The sequence below is a fragment of the Schistocerca americana genome, chromosome X, assembly GCF_021461395.2.
Source record: "Schistocerca americana isolate TAMUIC-IGC-003095 chromosome X, iqSchAmer2.1, whole genome shotgun sequence".
Lineage (NCBI taxonomy): Eukaryota > Metazoa > Arthropoda > Insecta > Orthoptera > Acrididae > Schistocerca > Schistocerca americana.
The window spans coordinates 883,819,108-883,838,564 of NC_060130.1; the positions used below are offsets into that span (position 1 = coordinate 883,819,108).

The window sequence follows — 19,457 nt, forward strand, 5'->3', positions numbered from 1 at the left end:
AAGAGTGTACTAACACACAGAGGAACAGCCAGAGCAGAAACTTTAGAAAAGGTCCGCCTCCACGTGGCAGGGACGGTAACGGAATGGGGACTTGTCAATCTAACATAACTTGCAAGCAGCCATTACGGCTAAGAGACCAAACACTGCCTGGCTTGTTACTTGTTTTAAGTAGCGCACGGCTCACCTTAGTAACCCAGGTGGTGGGCTACTCTGTAGTGTTTAAATGAAAATGAAAAATGTCTAAAAGTACGTGCCCTAATTCCTTGGATCTGATTCTAAAAGTACGAGCCCTAATTGCTTGAATCTTATATTCGTGGTCCTTACGCGAAATGTACGTTGTCGGCAGTAGAATCTTTTAGCAGTTGACCTCCGATGCCGACTCTCTAAATTTCCGCATTAGTGACTCGCGAAAAGAGCGTCGTTAGCCTCAAGGTAGTGCGCGACGCATCTCCGTAATATCTGCGTACTGATCGAACCTGCCGGTAACAAACTCAGCAGCATGCCTCTAATGCGATCTGGTGGGGATCTCAAAACACTCGAACAGTACTCAAGAATGGGTCGCACTAGCGGTCTATACACCGTTTCCTTTATGGATGAGCTGCACTTTCCCAGAATTCTCCCAATAAAACGAAGCCGAGCATTCGCCTTCCCTATTACCAACCTGACGTGCTCATTTCATTTTTATATTGCTTTGCAAAGCAACGTCCCGATATTTAATCGACGTGACCGCGTCAAGCTGGTCCTGCTAATGCTGCATTCGAGTGTTATAGGATTGTTATTCCTACTCATTTGCATTAACGTACATTTTTCTACATTTAGAGCAAGTTGACTTTTATCACACCATCCAGAAATTCTAAGTCATCTTGTGCCCTCCCGTGCACCATAGAATCATTTTATCTACGCTTCTGCTTTTGAATCACAAGCTCCAGCTATTCTATTCGTCTGAAATGTGTTAATCTCTTGGTTAACTACACGACCTCAGTATTATCTGCCAATGCGAATGAAGCCCTATTTAGATAAAGTTAATGTGACTGGAATCTATAATAATTCCAAGAGGTGCATGAGGTTCAGTCATGGATCGGATCAGATCTTCTCTTTCAGAGACATGAAGGGAGTAGCGCTTACTGTATATTAAGGAATGTTGATAGGATTGAAAATCATGTACTCTGCCATGGAGGATGAGTTAAAAAACTAAATGGTATTTTTACAATAGCTAATTACATACAACATATCACGTCCTGTCAACACAATAGTCCTCCTCACAGTTATTTTGCCAACGGCCTTGCCGCAGTGGTCACACCGGTTTCCGTCAGATCACCGAAGTTAAGCGCTGTCGGGCTGGGCTAACACTTGGATGGATGACCATCCGGTGTGCCGAGCGCTGTTGGGAAGCGGGTTGCACTCAGCCCTTGTGAGGCAAACTGAGGAGCTGCTTGATTGAGAAGTTGCGGCTCCAGTCTCCGAAACTGACATACGACCAGGACGGAGAGATAGTTATTTAGCTTTTTTAGCAAGTTTCTCAGGGTACTGTTGTTGTGGTATCAAGTCCAGAGACTGGTTTGATGCAGCTCTCCATGCACTCTATCCTGTGCAAGCTTCTTTATCTCTGAATAGCTACTGTAACCTACTTTGTTCTGAATCTCCTTAATGTATTCATCTGTTAGAGTCCCTCTACGATTTTTATCCTCTATACTTCCCTCCTATACTAAGTTGGTGATCCCTTGATGCCTCAGAACGTGTTCTACCAGCAGGTCCCTTTTTCTACTCAAGCTGTGACACAATTTCCTCTTCTCCCCAATTCTATTCAGTACCTCCTCATTAGTTACGTGATCCCCCCATCTAATCTTCAGGATTCTCTGTAGCGTCATATTTCGAAAGCTTCTATTCTCTTCTTGTCTAAACTATTTATCATCCATGTTTCACTTCCATACATGGCACACTCCATACAAATACCTTAAGGAAAGACTTCCTGAGACTTAAATCTACACTCGATGTTAACAAATTTTTCTTCTTCAGAAACGCTCTCCTTGCCGTAATCAGTCTACATTTCATATTCTCCCTACTTCGACCTTCATCTGCTCTTTTGCTCCCCAAATTGCAAAACTCATTGACTACTTTAAGTGTTTCATTTCCTACTCTAATTCCTTCAGCATCACCTGACGTCACCTGATTTAATTCGACTACATTCCATTATCCTCATTTTGCTTTTGTTGATCTTATATCCTCCTTTCAAGTCACTGTCCATTCCGTTCAGGTGCTCTTCTGGGTCCTTTGCTGTCTCTCACAGAATTTCAACGTCATCGCAAAACCTCAAAGTTTTTATTTCTTCTCCCTGGATTTTAATTCCTACTTCAAAATTTTCTTTTGTCTCCTTTACTGCTTGCTCAATATACAAATTGAATAACATCGGGGATAGGCTACAACCCTGTCTCACTGCCTTCTCAACTACTGCTTCCCTTTCGTACCCCTTGACTCTTATAACTGCCATCTGGTTTCTGTACAAATTGTAGATAGCCTTTCGCTCCCTGTATTTTACCCCTGCCATCTTCAGAATCTGAAAGAGTACTATGGTACTATAACTTTTATAAAAAGTTAGTTACATAGGTAGGTAGATAGATATACAGAGACGCAGAGGGAGGAAGGGGGTGAGAGAGAGAGAGAGAGAGAGAGAGAGAGAGAGAGAGAGAGAGAGAGAGAAAGAGAGAGAGGAAGGGGGGGGGGGGGGAGAAAGGAAAAAGTATGAAAATTTCTTGCTGTACTTACTGAAGGGCTTACTCATAGTATTGTCTCTGGACAGCTTGAAATTACATACCAAGACCTAGATATATCAAAATATAAACGTCAAACGACCGAGCGAGCTGACATCGTAGTTAAATCGACCTCTAGTTCTGGAAAATCAGAGCTCGAGTCCCAGTCCAAACATATCGATTAATATTTTTCCATGGTTTCCCTAAATAAGGGTTGGCGAATTCTGGAATAGTACTTCAGCAGTGCTACTTTCGATTTCCCTCATCATCTTCCTGCAGCTGAGCTACTGTATAGTCTCTGATGACCTCAAGTCCACAGGACGTTAATTACTAATTCACCTTCGTTCTTCAATTTAAGTCAACACCAGGTTGACAAACCTAGAGGAAGCATCGTTATAAACTCCAACGAAACTTAAATTTCAGTTTTATGCTTACCGCTGCCCGATGACTACAGTAAAACACAATGTCCGTAAAAGATGTGCGGCGGATATAAGTGCAGAATTATTGGGAGTGCTTAGCGTTAAAGAGTGTTTGCGTGCGCCGTGTTGAAGCGACAGTTATCTGGCTGAGATGGCCGAAGCCCTGCAAGTGGATGCGCCCCTCCACCCTCCTGTCAAAGGGTTTCCAGTGTCGCGCCCCAACGCCGATCAGCTGTTCCCGTACACCGCTATAGCCTCTCACCTCTCGGCCAAACAAGCCAATACGAAATTCACTCAGCCAAACATCACTACAGACAATTTAAGTCGTTTTGTTCGTTACATTTTCCGTATGTAATTAAAAAACTGTAGACAAGATGTTGAATTCTAATCTTCCTACCTGCCAGTTCGTTTCTTGAGCGACCTTTAGCGCTCATAGATTGTAATAAAGTGCCTTCCACCATTTCACCTATATCGTTGAAATTCTAGCGTAAAGTAAACCATCGAAAACGTACGTCTTTATGTAAATACCGCCAAAATACTTTTCGAATGATCTTTATTTGTGCAATGCGTTAACGAAGTACTGGTACTAAAAGAGACGCTCCATATTATATCCTAGCACGCTGGACTCGCATTCGGAAGGACAACGGTTCAATCCCGAGTCCGGCCATCCTGATTTAGGTTTTCCGTGATTTCCCTATATCGCTCTAGGCAAATGCTGGGATGGTTCCTTTGGAAGGGCACGGCCGACTTCCTTCCCTAATCCGATGGGACCGATGACCTCGCTGTCTGGTCTTCTTCCCGAAACAACCAACCCAACAACCATATTATACCCAGTACGTTACGTCATTAGATACGACTTGCTTCTCTGGACTGTGGTCAAAAGAGACGAGCACGAAGTGCTTTTAAACTTTACTGCAGCACGTAAACTGAACATGTAGGCTTCATCTTTTTTCTGGACTGACAACCTTGCAATAGTCTGATTTCGCATAGAAGTTACTTGTATTTGTAATTTATACCATAGTTGTAAATTTCTCTATAATTAGTGAACGCTAAAGTATTCTTTGACTGTCATCATTTTTTCTGTTTACCATCGTTCCTTAGTTACTTCCAATTTACCGAAAACTCTTAGAAGCTAGTGTAAAGATGCGAGAGAAACAAGATGTGTTACATGTTCTGATGACGGCATGTTACAATCTTTTTCATTGTTTTGACGGTATTTGCACAGAAAAGAAGGTAACTGGGGTAACAGATTGAATAAATCATATTATCATTGTTCCTTTATAACGAGCCGCCGGTCCCTTGTTCAAAAATGGCTCTGAGCACTATTGGTCTTAACTTCTGAGGTCATCAGTCCCCTAGAACTTAGAACTACTTAAACCTAACTAACCTAAGGACATCACACACATCCATGCCCGAGGCAGGATTCGAACCTGCGACCGTAACGGTCGCGCGGTTCCACTCTGTAGCGCCTAGAACCGCTCACTCCAGCCGGCCGGTCCCTTGTACCAAAATACTTAGCAGGCGTCACTAAAGAACCTCTGAAAGTTTATCGGTGGATTTTTGGTTCCCCTCTGCGTAATAAACCTCTGTCTTTTTGTCCTGTTCTTTTCAACTACAGCTCAGCAATATAGAATTTCTTAAGATTTATTTTATCTATAGTGGATATGAAGTCGTGGTTTGATATCTGAACGTATTTTCCTGTACGCATTTGCACGTGCATTGTTAACACGCGTTGCCATTTAGACATAGGACTCACCGATTTCTTTGACACACCTTCCACATTACTGTCTTAAAATGTGAATGGTTATGACCGAAACATGCGGCGTAGTGGTTATGGCATTACGTTTGTAAATGGGAGAAGTGGAATTAAAACCCTCGCCTTGCCTTCATTAGTTGGCTTCCTTTGATTTCCTTAAATCTCTCCAGATGAATGTCGAAATGGTTCCTGCAACGATGCCACGACTGATTTACCTTCCTGTCTTTGTGCATATGACCTAATGTTCCATCATTAATTAACTCAGTGCCGAGAACTTAAACTTTCAATTTTTTCCTTATTTGTATGGATATTACAGAAAGTAGTTGTTAGCTTTCTCCCTCGGTGACGCAACAGAATATTAGGCTACCGTTCTTTTTATTTTCTAAAACTCAACTCCAATTAGCACTTACCATTGCAGTAACTACATTTACAATATTTGATACTATTTTATAAAACTAGTTCGTTGATTTCTACGTTGAATTGAAGTAACTAAGGAACGTTCAATACAGATAGAAACCTCTGCACCCGTGCAGCCGAAGACCACCGGTCCATTATACCAAAATACTGAGAAGGTATCCCTCACCAACCTCTGAAAGTTCGTCTGTGAATTTTTGGTTCACCCTGTACATTGAGATAAAGAATTGCAGAGACCATTGTGACAGTACAGGAAATGTATTCGCAGTTGCGAATACGAGCAACAGTCAGCTGTGCAACGGAATGACGACAATAAAAATTTGTTCCGGACCGGGACTCGAACTTGTATTTCACGGTTTACGAAAGCAGTCTCCTTAAGTTCTTTGGCTATCAGTGCCCGACTCACGACCAGACCCAAACTTTCATGTTTCGTCGCTCTTGCGTCACAACCTGTACTTGTACGCACATCATGTACACACATCAAAAAACGTATTGCATCACCTCGGTTCCGAGAGTTCCGGAACTTGTACAGAAAACTGAAATAGAGATCAATATAGACATCATTTCCGCCATTTTTACTGCTCATGAAAAACACACATTGCGTGTTGTACCACCATACAGCGAGACCTTCAGAGGTAGTGGTCCAGATTGCTGTACACACCGGTACCTCTGATATCCAGTAGCACGTCGTCTTGCATTGCATGCCTGTATTCGTCGTGGCATACTATCAACGAGTTCATCAAGGCACTGTCGCTCCAGATTGTCCCACACCTCAACGACGATTCGGCGTAGATCCCTCAGAGTGGTTGGTGGGTCACGTCGTCCATAAACTGCCCTTTTCAGTCTATCCCAGACATGTTCGACAGGGTTCATGTCTGGAGAACATTCTGGCCACTCTAGTCGAGCGATGTCGTTATCCTGAAGGAAGTCATTCACAAGATGTGCACGATGGTGGCGCGAATTGTTGTTCATGAAGACGGATGCCTCGCCAATATGCTGCTGATACGGTTGCACTATCCGTCGGAGGATGGAATTCACGTATATTACAGCCGTTACGGCGCCTTCCATGACCACCAGTGGCGTACGTCGGCCCCATATAATGCCACCCCAAAACAGCAAGGAACCTCCACCTTGCTGCACTCGCTGGACAGTGTGTGTAAGGAGTTCAGCCTGACCGGGTTGCCTACAAACACATTTCCGACGGCAGTCTGGTTCAAGGCATATTCGAAACTCATCAGTGAAGAGAACGTGATGCCAATCCTGAGCGGTCCATTCGGCATGTTCTTGGCCTATCTGTGCCGCTCTGCTTGTTGTCGTTGTTGCAAAGATGGACCTCGCCATGGACGTCAGGAGTGCAGCCTATTGCGCACAGTTTGAGTCGTAACACGACGTCCTGCGGCTGCACGAAAAGTATTATTCAACATGGTGGCGTTGCTGTCAGGGTTCCTCCGAGCCATAATTCGTAGGTAGCGGTCATCCACAGAAGTAGTAGCCCTTGGGCGACCAGAGCGAGGCATGTCATCGACAGTTCCTGTCTCTCTGTATCTCCTCCACGAACGAACAGTATCGCTTTGGTTCACTCCGAGACGCCTGGACACTTCCCTTGTAGAGAGCCCTTCCTGGCTCAAAGTAACAATGCGGACGCGATCGAACCGCGGTATTGACCGCCTAGGCATGACTGAACTGCAGACAACACGAGCCGTGTACCTCCTTCCTTGTGGAATGACTGGAACTGACCAGCTGTCGGACCCCCTCCGTCTAATAGGCGCTGCACATGCATGGGTGTTTACATCTTTGGGCGAGTTTAGTGACATCTCTGAACAGTCAAAGGAACTGTATCTGTGTCATAATATCCACAGTCAACGTCTGTCTCCAGGAGTTCTGGGAGCCAGAGTGATGCAAAACGTTTTTTGATGTTTGTAATTTCCGTACAGGATGCATGCCAGAAGGAACAGTGCATCGTTCTTCTTAACAACAGATGCTCTGTAACATAGTATCCCACGATTCATTTAAATATTTGTATAGTTCAAGAATGACTTAGAAATCTAGATGGTTATTAATGACGATAGTGACAAACCGGAAGTAACACCGCTAGTGCGGGAAAACATCAGCAACGAATGCACTAGCTTACTACAGCAAGTTTGAAAATAGGCCTGAAAAATCTCTAACGGTGAGGCTAGAATAATGTATTGCCGACATATTGAAAACAAAATATTGCTAATTAACATGAAATCATAGAAGCAATGGATGGGTTGTGGTATTTGCGCTTTTCCGGAACCGTGCGACTGCTACGGTCGCAGGTTCGAATCCTGCCTCGGGCATAGATGTGTGTGACATCGTTACATTAGTTAGGTTTAAGTAGTTCTAAGTCTAGGGGACTGATGACCTCAGATGTAAGTCCCATAGTGCATAGAGCCATTTAAAACGTGAACGTAAAAGTGATACGGAGTGCTTTTGGCAAATCAAATAAAGATACCAACTCTCGCTGTGTCTGAAAAGGCAATCTCATTATCAATGGGTATCAGTAGTTTTGACTTAACAGCAGTAACACATTGTCTTTCATTGCGGAAACCATTCAAAAACTGAAGGATGCTCAGCGAACAATGTACTGGTGCATGCTGTGGTGGGAGACAGGAAAACGAAAAAAAGTCAAGGAACAGTTTGGAGTAGAAAATGTAATTATGGCCGAACTCATATTGGAATGGAGGAGGTTGGGACGTGTAACCGAGGATAGATTGTAGATGGAGCAAAGAAAATCCTTGATAAATTTCATGGGATAAGATCGAGACGTAGGCCTAATGGAAAGTGGATAGATGACATCAGGACAACTCCAAGAACGGCATGGATACAACAGCAGGCGGTTGCAATACACGGAAAAATCAAGAGGCAGTTCAGTATCCAACAGTTATATGTCGAGTTATTGATGATGATAATGGCACTACACATGTCTGCATATGGTAGTAAGGAATCACTGTGGCAATAGTCTTACACCTAAACTTATATATACTGAAAATTTTTGCCCGACTATCCTATCAACAGCCATATACCTATTGAAGTCTATCGCTGGTAAATACCGGATGATCAAAAAGTCAGTATAAATTTGAAAACTTAATAAACCACGGAATAATGTAGATAGAGAGGTAAAAATTGACACACATACTTGGAATGACATGGGGTTTTATTAGAACCACAAAAAAAACAAAGTTCACAAAATGTCCGACAGATGGCTCAAATGGCTCTGAGCACTATGGGACTTAACATCTATGGTCATCAGTCCCCTAGAACTTAGAACTACTTAAACCTAACTAACCTAAGGACATCACACAACACCCAGTCATCACGAGGCAGAGAAAATCCCTGACCCCGCCGGGAATCGAACCCGGGCGCGGGAAGCGAGAACGCTACCGCACGACCACGAGCTGCGGACCCGACAGATGGCGCTGGACAGCAAAACGTCAGTGACTGCGCATGACAATGGTGTTACACTATCGCATCATCCCCAGCCTGGCTGATAAACACCTGCTGTAACGTATGATGCTTATGCACGATGGCGCTCCACCCCATATTGCTAGACGCGTGAAAGATCTCTTACGCGCGTCGTTAGGTGATGATCGTGTGCTCAGCCGCCACTTTCTTCATGCTTGGCCTCCCAGGTCCCCAGACCTCAGTCCGTGCGATTATTGGCTTTGGGGTTACGTGAAGTCGCAAGTGTATCGTGATCGACCGACATCTCTAGGGATGCTGAAAGATAACATCCGACGCCAATGCCTCACCATAACTCCGGACTTGCTTTACAGTGCTGTTCACAACATTATTCCTCGACTACAACTGTTATCGAGGAATGATGGTGGACATATTCAGCATTTCCTGTAAAGAACATCATATTTGCTTTATCTTACTTTGTTATGCTAATTATTGCTATTCTGATCAGATGAAGCGCCATCTGTCGGACATATTTTGAACGTTTGTATTTTTTTGGTTCCAATAAAACCCCATGTCACTCCAAGTATGTGTGTCAATTTGTACCTCTCTATCTACATTATTCCGTGATTTATTCAGTTTTCAAATTTATACTGACCTTTTGATCACCCGGTTTATTACCTGGATTTGTTATATAAACAGGACATTGCAGTCTGTAGATCCCTGGAAACACTCTATCTGTGCCGCGCTCCTACCCTTGTAGCGCAGCTTTAAGAGTATGCAAGGTACCGACAACCTTGGTAACAACTGCTTCATCGTTGCAACAGATGAGTCGAAATAATCCTGGAACCGAAGTGTGGGAACCTGGAACAGGCCTGGCCATTGCACCGTAATTCGAGGACCACGGCTTCAGTCAAGGGCCAAGTGCGGCCTGCAACGAGTATGACTTTTCACGGTGTACGCTTGGTACGCGAATACCTGAGCCAGCGATCTGCGGTCTGCCCAAGCGGGTCCCGCCGCAGCCGCCACACTCCACGCACGCTGCGCAGACCAGCGCTCATACACTTACCAGTTACTACGTCCTCAGCAGCGTACACTTATCTTTCGTGATTATTGTCCGTTGTGGCCAGCAAGCATGTCACCAGGCGGGATGATGCAGTGATAAGAACATTGGGCTCGTTATAACACGGTCTCTAATGACTTAATCATCGACGGAGTGTTCATTTCTGATCGCCATTCCCTCGTTTTCGGAGGGATCAGATTTGAAATAACCGTTCGTCCAACCTCCAATGGTTATCCCGTAGCTTCCTAAGTCACTTCGATAGTCAAGTGAGTGCTCGGATGGTTTCCTGGGCGAGATCGAGGCCGATTACAGCTTTCCTGCTCCGTACTTGCCGAACTGAGCTAAGGCTTGGTCTCCAGGGATCTGTTTGTCCACGAGAAATTAAACTCTAGCCTCACTTCGGTTTTATAATTCTGTCTGTGATGAGCCAAAAGACTATGATCATCTGCTTAATAGCGTGTACCGTCCACCTGTAGAAAGCAATACAGAAACTTTTTTTGCGAATGGAAACGATTCTATGCGCAAGGTACACAATTCTCATGCTCTACGGGCCGTTGGTTTGCTGACGGGGAGCTGGCGCTCTATAGCGCTTCAAACCCGCTCCATCGGATTCAGCTGCGGCTAAGACTCCTAAATGAGTTCACTATCATGCTAGCACGATTCTGGCTTATGAAGGGCTGCAGGTGGTCTACAATAATGTTCACGCACTCCACTGCTGTCATGGTTCCTTCGATTGCTAACACAGGTCCGATGGAAACTCTGGTGAATGTTCCCCATAGAGTTATACTGCCCTCAGCAGTTCGCATCAGTGGTGCGGTGTACGTTTCGCGCAGCCGTTCGCTTGGGTGACGCTGTTTCCGGACACGACCTCAGACCTGCTGTAAAAAGGAACGTGTGTCATCAGTCCAGACGACAAGTTGCCTTAACTTATGGTCCAGTCTCAATGATCCTGTGCCCAACGTAACTGAAGATGTCATAGGTTCACCATAGGAATACGGGAGTCGTCTGCGGCGACGCCTCGTGTTCAACAAAGAGCACTGAACAGTGTGCTTCGAAACACTGCTGCCTGCGCTAGTACTGTACTCTGTCGTCAGATCTGCCACAGATCGTCATCTATCCTGTTTGACAGATCGGGCACGCCTCCGACCTTCACATTCTGTTCAAAATTGGTTCAAATGGCTCTGAGCACTATAGGACTTAGCATATGTGGTCATCAGTCCCGTAGAACTTAGAACTACTTAAACCTAACTAACCTAAGGACATCACACACATCCATGCCCGAGGCAGGATTCGAACCTGCGACCGTAGCGGTCGCGTGGTTCCAGACTGAAGCGCCTAGAACCGAACGGCCACACAGGCCGGCTTCACATTCTGTGATGAAAGATGAAATGCCAACACCTTGGCGCTTATTCGTGGTATCACCAACCTTGAACCACTTTCCATAGATATTCACGACAGTCAAGCAAATAGCTGACTTGGTTCACCGTTTCTGAGACGTTTGTTCCCAGGCGTCGGGTCATAACAGTCTGCCCTTTGTCAGAGTCGCCTATGTCAGTGAATTTCCCCATTTACGACACAAATCGTCTCTAGAATGATTTCTAATTGGTATTGTAAGTAGGCTGTTTAGGTTTTTATGTTGGTAACGTCACGTAGCGCTCTGTATAAAAATCACTAGCTGTGCTGTGTGCAGTCTGTTGCTGGATGGCATTGTTGGAATATTCGCTATTGTAGTGTTGGGCAGTTGGATGTGAACAGTGCGTAGAGTTGCGCAGTTGGGAGCCGCCAGCAGTGGTGGATGTGGGGAGAGAGATGGCAGAATTTTGAGAGCGGACGACCTGGACGTGTGTCCATCAGAAAGAGTAAATTTGTAATACTGTATATCATGAACTGATATATATGATGACTTTTGAACGTTAGTAAGGTAAATACACTGTTTGTTCTCTATCAAAATCTTTCATTTGCTAACTACGCCTATCAGTAGTTAGTGCCTTCAGTAGTTAGAATCCTTTATTTAGCTGGCAGTATTGCAGTAGTTCGATTAGACACTGGACTCGCATTCGGAAGGACGACGGTTCAATCCCGCGTCCGGCCATCCTGATTTAGGTTTTCCGTGATTTCCCTAAATCAATCCAGGCAAATGCCGGGATGGTTCCTCTGAAAGGGCACGGCCGACTTCCTTCCCCATCCTTCCCTAATCCGATGAGACCGATGACCACGCTGTCTGGTCTCCTTCCCCAAACCAACCAACCAACCAGTAGTTCGAGCAACGAAGATTTTTGTGAGGTAAGTGATTCATGAAAAGTATAGGTTATTGTTAGTCAGGGCCATTCTTTTGTAGGGGTTATTGAAAGTAAGATTGCGTCGCGCTAAAAATATTGTGTGTTAGTTTACTGTTGATCAGAATAAGTAAAGAGAGAAATGTCTGAGTACGTTCAGTTCTACTCAGCTGCTTGAAAATCAAATAATGTAAGAGGTTTATCAACACAGTAATTCATAAATTTTTCTAAGGGGACGTTTCAGTATCTGCTCCGTTTACATAATTTCCTTACCGCGCCACATGCTCACAACACAAGCAGGTGTTTGCTGTGGGCAACGGTCATAATGTTTTGGCTCACCAGTCTACGATATACGTAGTGGGCACGATTAGGCGAGGGTCAATCTTTTCTAAATCATTTCCTGTGAGTTTTACGTAACCTTGAATACTGCTACAAGTATCAACGATATGCTTCCTTAGGAAAGTTTGTGGGTGACATAGCCATCTCCGCATATTCTAAATCATGTGCGTCAGTTGCTTCTATTTGTGTCTGGAGAACAAAAAAACCACCAGACATCTTGTGTGTGAAGGACATCGGACATGATTGGATTCATTATGTCTAAAAAAAACTGATGTAATCCGGTTGAGCTGGTAAGCTGTACCGTTGGTATTAATCCCATGTAGTGCAGCCTTTGCCCGCATCTCCTGGACTTTTTTGAGAAGTTTAGGAAGATATGTTCCAGAGTACCGTTTTACGCTTACTGTTCTTCTTTCTTTGAGTCTAATTCTTTCTCTCACTTGTCTTGTTATTTTGGTATTTGACGGACGATCATCAAAGCACCACATCCGTCTCTCGTCTAGCTCAAGTTATGGCTACAATGGTCCGCAGCTCGTGGTTGTGCGGTAGCGTTCTCGGTTCCCACGCCCGGGTTCCCGGGGTCGATTCCCGGCGGGGTCAGCGATTTTCTCTGCCTCGTGATGACTGGGTGCTGTGTGCTGTCCTTAGGTTAGTTAGGTTTAAGTAGTTCTAAGTTCTAGGGGACTGATGACCATAGATGTTAAGTCCCATAGTGCTCAGAGCCATTTGAACCATTTGGCTACAATGTTTTGTCGCGAATTGCGATTTTGAATCTCAGTCAGCCGATGGAAAGGCAAATTGAACGCCTCGTGTCTCTGGTTTAGACAGTCCTTCGACTGCAAATCTTACACATTTGAAGACACTTCTGCAATATCTTAGAAGTAGTCTTTCCATCCACTACCAGGAATAATGCTATGAGCATAGAACTTCTTCTTTTCATTCGTCGGAAATGAAACGCTAGTCTGTTGGCAGTGGCTGCTGTTCGGCACCCAGCCACACTTTCATCATGAAGAGTTCTTTTCGCGTCTGATGGAACTAAGAAAGGTCGTAGGCACTGAAGCACTATATACCAAATGTAATCACTTAGATACTGAATTCCACCGAAACCCACTTTCAAACTGCGGATAATCGTCACACATTAACACTCCCGTTTCAATTGCATGGCTGACAGCGATAATATAGCATGTGTAATACGATTATGATAGCTCCTCAAAAAATTCCTGATGTCTGAAAAATACTAAAAGCTACAACAATAACTTTAAGACTGAACGCTATACCAGTTTCACCAAGTTTAGTGGGTACGTTGCTGGTGTTTCACATGGTAGCTATCCTGCTCTAAGATTCAAATCGCCGAACGTTCATTATTGATATAGTTTTTCGGTGGTTTCCCCTACATCTGCTATGATAAATTCCAGGATGCTTTCTCCAACTTGGCCACGACCGACAACTTTCATCATCTTAGTCCAACTGAGCAAGTCGTCCATCTCTAAAAAAAACTCATTCGACAGTACGTAAAACACTGATCTTTATTCTTGTGTCCTACAAGCATTAAATGGAACGCACAGTCTCTAATGTAACAAGAAAAGAAATAAACACATGAGTTGGGATTATATTAGATAGCTATTGCACTTTTGGAAGAAGAGGAAGTTGAGAAGTCTTTTCACTCTATGAAGGTTACTTCTGTAATGACAACAGAAATTCTCGTACAAACAAAACAGGATACCGTTTGGTGAAAAATAAAGACATGAAAGTTCGTTATGGCCTTGGTATTAGTCACTTTTGAAACAATGTTCCTCGCTCAAATTCGACGCTCCCAGAAGGTAACCTGCCCCTTCATCTTTCAGCACTGAGACAACAAGCATGCTTCAACTTGTGTACCATTAGGAATTATTTTCCTTGTAAAACCTCCGGTTCTTCTGTTCATAGGACACCTTCGTTACTTTGATACTACCGACTACAATTTAGCGAATTCACTGACGTGGAAAGCTTTATTGGACGATACTGAAAACACAAAAAATCGTCTTTGGCATGGAAATCATAGATATGTAGCAGCCGATGAGTCAGACTGATGGAATACAGGCACCACGTCCCTTGCAATGAAATCGAGAGATAGACTTGAGGGGAAAAGACGACGACAGCCAGTTTGCAGCATGTAAAATGAAGTATAAGCGTGCAGTGAACGTGTGTGTGTGTGTGTGTGTGTGTGTGTGTGTGTGTGTGTGTGTGGGTGGGTGGGTGGTTGTGTGGATGTGTATGAGAGAGAGAGAGAGAGAGAGAGAGAGAGGAAAGGAAGAGAAAGGGAGCAAGTGCATAAGCCTGAGTTTACACCTGTGTGTCATCTGAAACGTAAGAGCAGCGTCTAGTCCTTGCACCAGCTGCCTTGCTAAGGTGGTTAATGCGCAAGCACCCTCAGAGCTGACCGACTGGTTATGCTAATTTTAGGCAACTCACAGGATTCCGGTACTGCCACCTGCCCTATAGTGTGTGGTCAAGAATGCGGAGCTCGTTTCCGCGGGTTTCATTCACGAAAACTGCCGTGTCGCATACTTCGTGACTCACAAATATCGTACACCTGTACAGTATTGACTGCGGGAGAAACTATGTTGAATACAGTTGCAGTTGCTAAAACAGATCTGAACGCTTGTGAAAAGACTCTACAGATCTCACACTCACACGTGGAAAATAAAATTTTATTTACGCGCTACTGCATCTGTGATTAGATCTAAGGCTTCTTCCTCGCCGTAAAACTGGCTCTTTGGTAGGACGTAAGCAGACAATTAAACAGCAGTATGGTACTGAATGTACGGTTTAATGCCAAATACTACCTGACCAAAGGTCTTCTCTAAACGACTGCAAGCGAAACGTGTGACTCAGGGCCCGGCGGAAACCTTTCCAATTGATGCCACTTGATTTGCATCTGATGAACCTGGTTTTGTAAATATGATTCTAATCCATGAGTGTAGAACGTCCATAACTGACGGATGCATCTGCATCCACCAACGTCCACATAGGTACGCTGTAAGTCATTGTAAAATCCAGAGGGTACTTTGTAACAATGCTACTAGGCATTCAATTTCCCGTCCTACTCGTAAGTGGAGCTGGTTACAATTTTTGTCTATTTTCCCATGTACGAATAATAATCGCTTTTGTCTTGTCCTTGCAGTCCTTGCACAAGACGCTAGGGGCAGGAGAATCGTTTTGCAATCCGTCGCAAATGCTGATTCTCTAAACTACAGAACGCCTATTTCCATGTAAAGATTATCATTAAGTTCACTTTCTAGTTTTGATCGAAGCGACCGGTAACGAATCTAACAACACATCTCTTCGGTGTATTTATTAAATCCGATATGGTAATGATCAAACACTCGAGCGGTATTCAGGAATGGATTACATAGGTGCAGGCAGCTCCTTCCCATGTGCCCTACATTTTGCCGTTATCGCCCAGTAAGACGAAATCAGCGATTAATCTTTCATACGCCGGAACCTAAGTGCTCGTTCCATTTTATGTCGCTTCGAAAAGTTACACCCAGATATTTAATTAACGTTGAATCAAACAGCGTAACATTAATATTGCATTCGAATGCTACAGTAATGCTACTCCTACCCATCAGCGTTAACTTATATTTACCTATACTTAACTGAAGTAAATTACCGTCACACTAAATATACATTCTAACAAGGGGAGGCCGCCAATTGCGAAATTCAGATTCGATTCATACTGTGCATAATAAAAGCTCATGGCCAGAGGTGTAATGTGGCAAAGCACCAAGATGCACTTCTCAGCCGTTGTCGAGAAAATCGACAGTTAAAAGTAACCGTTGCGGAGAAATACTCTCTGCGATGAACGATTTTCCTACAGCGTCGTAGCGCAGCGAAGGTCCCCGGATCGAATCTCGTGCCATGCAATTTTTTTTTATTAATTTTTTGTAATTCAAACATTAATGAATTGCTTATGCATGTTGGTGAAGGCGGATCGCTCTCCAATTGTACCGCCTCCATTTTTCCGTTTGTTTAACAGGGTGTACCAAAGCTCTCACGTCTGCACTGATTTTCGACGATGTTCTAAGTTGCGCTAGGGACCGCGTCTACCTTCTTTCGAAGTTAGCAGGCAACTACGCTGTTACTCGGCGGCTCGTTTCGGCCCATTCAACATCTGTCCTTCAAGTGTAACGAGCGAGTAACGGAGTTTATATTTCTTACCTGCCACAGCAAATTTGTGTTCGTGGGGTCTCTATTCTAATTCGAACGTTTGACTTGCGCTATACGTATTCGTTTCGGAATATCGTTTCTGCGTCTTCCGTTAACTATACGTGGTTAACATTATGAAGAAAATTAATAACATTTGTGAAATACAACTTTGTTTGCGGAAAACATAATGATGTTCGAAGTCGCCAGTTTTTCCACGACAAACGACTTTCAACAACTTATTATACGCATAATTGTTGCAACTGATTGCCGGGAATTATATATATATATATATCAGTGCGGACGCGAGAGCTTTGGTACACCCCGTTAAACAAACGGAAAAATGGAGGCGGTACGATTGGAGAGCGATCCGCTTTCACCAAGATGCATAAGCAATTCATTAATAGTATATATATATATATATATATATATATATATATATATATATATATATAATTACAAAAAACTAATAATAAAAAATTGCATGGCGCGAGATTCGATCCGGCGACCTTCGGTTTACGAACCCGAGCGCTTACCGCTGCGCCACGTCGCTGTAGAAAATTACTAATCGTAGAGAGTATTTCACCGCAACGGTTACTTTTAACCGTCGATTTTCTCGACAACGGCTGAGAAGTGCATCTTGGTGCTTTGCCACATTACACCTCTGGCCATGAGCTTTTATTATGCGCAGTATGAATCGAATCTGAATTTCACAGTTGGCGGCCTCCCCTTGTAAGTCATTCTGAATTTCCACACAGTAACTTAACAACGACATTTTTACGAACACAAAACCACTAGAAGCAAACAAGTTTCACTGTTGTTCATCCTCTCTGAAAGATCCCTGTAGGTAGATTTGATTTTGACAGTATGGTAAAATTATAGGATTCTGCTTATCTTGTTGTTGTTGTTGTTGTTGTTGTTGTTGTGGTATTCTGTCCGAAGAATGGTTTGATGCAGCTCTCCACGCTAGTACATCCTTTGCAACTCTCTTAGTCTCCGAATAATTGCTGCAACCTACATCCATTTTAACCTACTTGCTGTGTTTAGCCATTGGTCTCCCTCTACATCCTCCCTCCTCCCCTCACCCATCCCCCCCACTTTCTTCCATTTTCTAATTGAAGATTCCTTCTTTTAGTCAAATTGTGCCATAAATCCCCTTTATGCCAATTCAATTCAGTACTTCGTCATTAGTTATTATGTATACACATCTGATCTTCAGTATTCTTCCGTAGCATCCAATTTCAAAATCTTTGACATGTAAATCTACATCTACTCCGCAAGCCATCTAAACGTGTATGGCGCAGCGTACGTCTGGTAGCACTAACTCATCCCCCTTCCGTGTTTCACTCGCGAATGGCGCGGGGAAGAATGACTGATCGCAAGCCTCTGTATTGAATCTAATTTGTCGATTTTCTCCTCTTGGTCATTTCGCGAGATGTATGTGAGAGGAAGTAATATGTTGTTCGACTCTGTCCGGAAAGTGTTCTCTCGAAATTTCAATGGTAAACCTCTCCGTGATGCACAACGCCTCTCTTGCAACGTCACCCATTCGAGTTTGTTAATAATTTCTGTAACGCTCTCGCACCGACCAAACGATCCCGTGTCGAAACGCGACACTCATCGTTGGATCTTCTCTATCTGTTTTATCAGCCCTGCCTGGTGTCACAGATAGATGAACAATACTCAAGAATCCGTGGAAATAGCGCCTACCTTCATGGATGACTTACATTTCCCTAAGATTCTGCCTATGAATCTGTCTGGCGTGTGTTTCTCCTGATACTTGGTCTGTATGGTCATTCCACTTAAGGTCGCTCTGGCTAGTTGTTCCTTGTTATTTTACGGTGGATACTGTTTCCAGCAATATGTTATCATTAGTGTAGTTGTGCATTAGTGGATTTCTTTTCCTCTTCTAGCGTGAACTGATTAATGTTCACGTTTCACCTCGATACGAGGCTACTAACCAGACAAATATCTTCAGATAACGAACGTTGCCTATCACTGAGCGCCGTGGATAGCACACTGGATTCGCATTCGGGAGAACGACGGTTCAGACCCGCGTCTGGCCATCCTGATATGGGTTTTCTGCGATTTTCCCAAGTCGCTTCAGGCGAATGCCGGGATGGTTCAAAATGGCTCTGAGCACTATGGGACTCAACTGCTGAGGTCATTAGTCCCCTAGAACTTAGAACTAGTTAAACCTAACTAACCTAAGGACATCACAAACATCCACGCCCGAGGCAGGATTCGAACCTGCGACCGTAGCGGTCTTGCGGTTCCAGACTGCAGCGCCTTTAACCGCACGGCCACTACAGCCGGCGGGATGGTTCCTTTGAAAGGGCACGGCCGAATTCCTTCCCCATAATTCCCAATCCGAGAGGACAGATGGCGTTGCTGATTGGTCCCCTTCCCCAAATCAACCATCCAACATTGTCTATCTCTTAAGTTTATATTCTTTGTCAACAAATCCCTCTCATAACAAACGTTTTTCTTGATATAGCAGGTCACTTCCTCAGCGTCTCAGTTCCTAATCGGAACGTTAACCCAATCTTCCTTCCTTCCTTCCTGTTTCTCAATCTAATTCCCTCAGCATCGCTTGATTCAGTTAGGCTCCGTTCCATTACCAATGTTTTTTTCTTAGTTGACGATCATCTTACAAATTCTTTTCTCAGTTGTTTTATATATTCTACTCAAACGTCTTCAAAGTCCTTTGCTGAGGCAGAATTCTTCAGAAAAAGTGTAAACTGATCATCTGCATTTTACCCACGATAGTGGCACACCGTGAGATGAGCAAATTTCATCCACCAACAGGATCGGAACTAACTACGTCCGAATCGACCGCCA

At 43.9% G+C, this 19,457-nt stretch overlaps 1 protein-coding gene and 1 pseudogene across 1 annotated transcript in view; one reads left to right on the forward strand and one right to left on the reverse strand.

The window, feature by feature from the left end:
• The window catches only part of LOC124556370 (circadian locomoter output cycles protein kaput), an 815,111-nt gene that overhangs the window by 627,745 nt on the left and 167,909 nt on the right, over window positions 1-19,457 (reverse strand). The window lies entirely within an intron of this gene.
• On the forward strand, window positions 1,273-1,390 carry LOC124557544 (annotated as a pseudogene).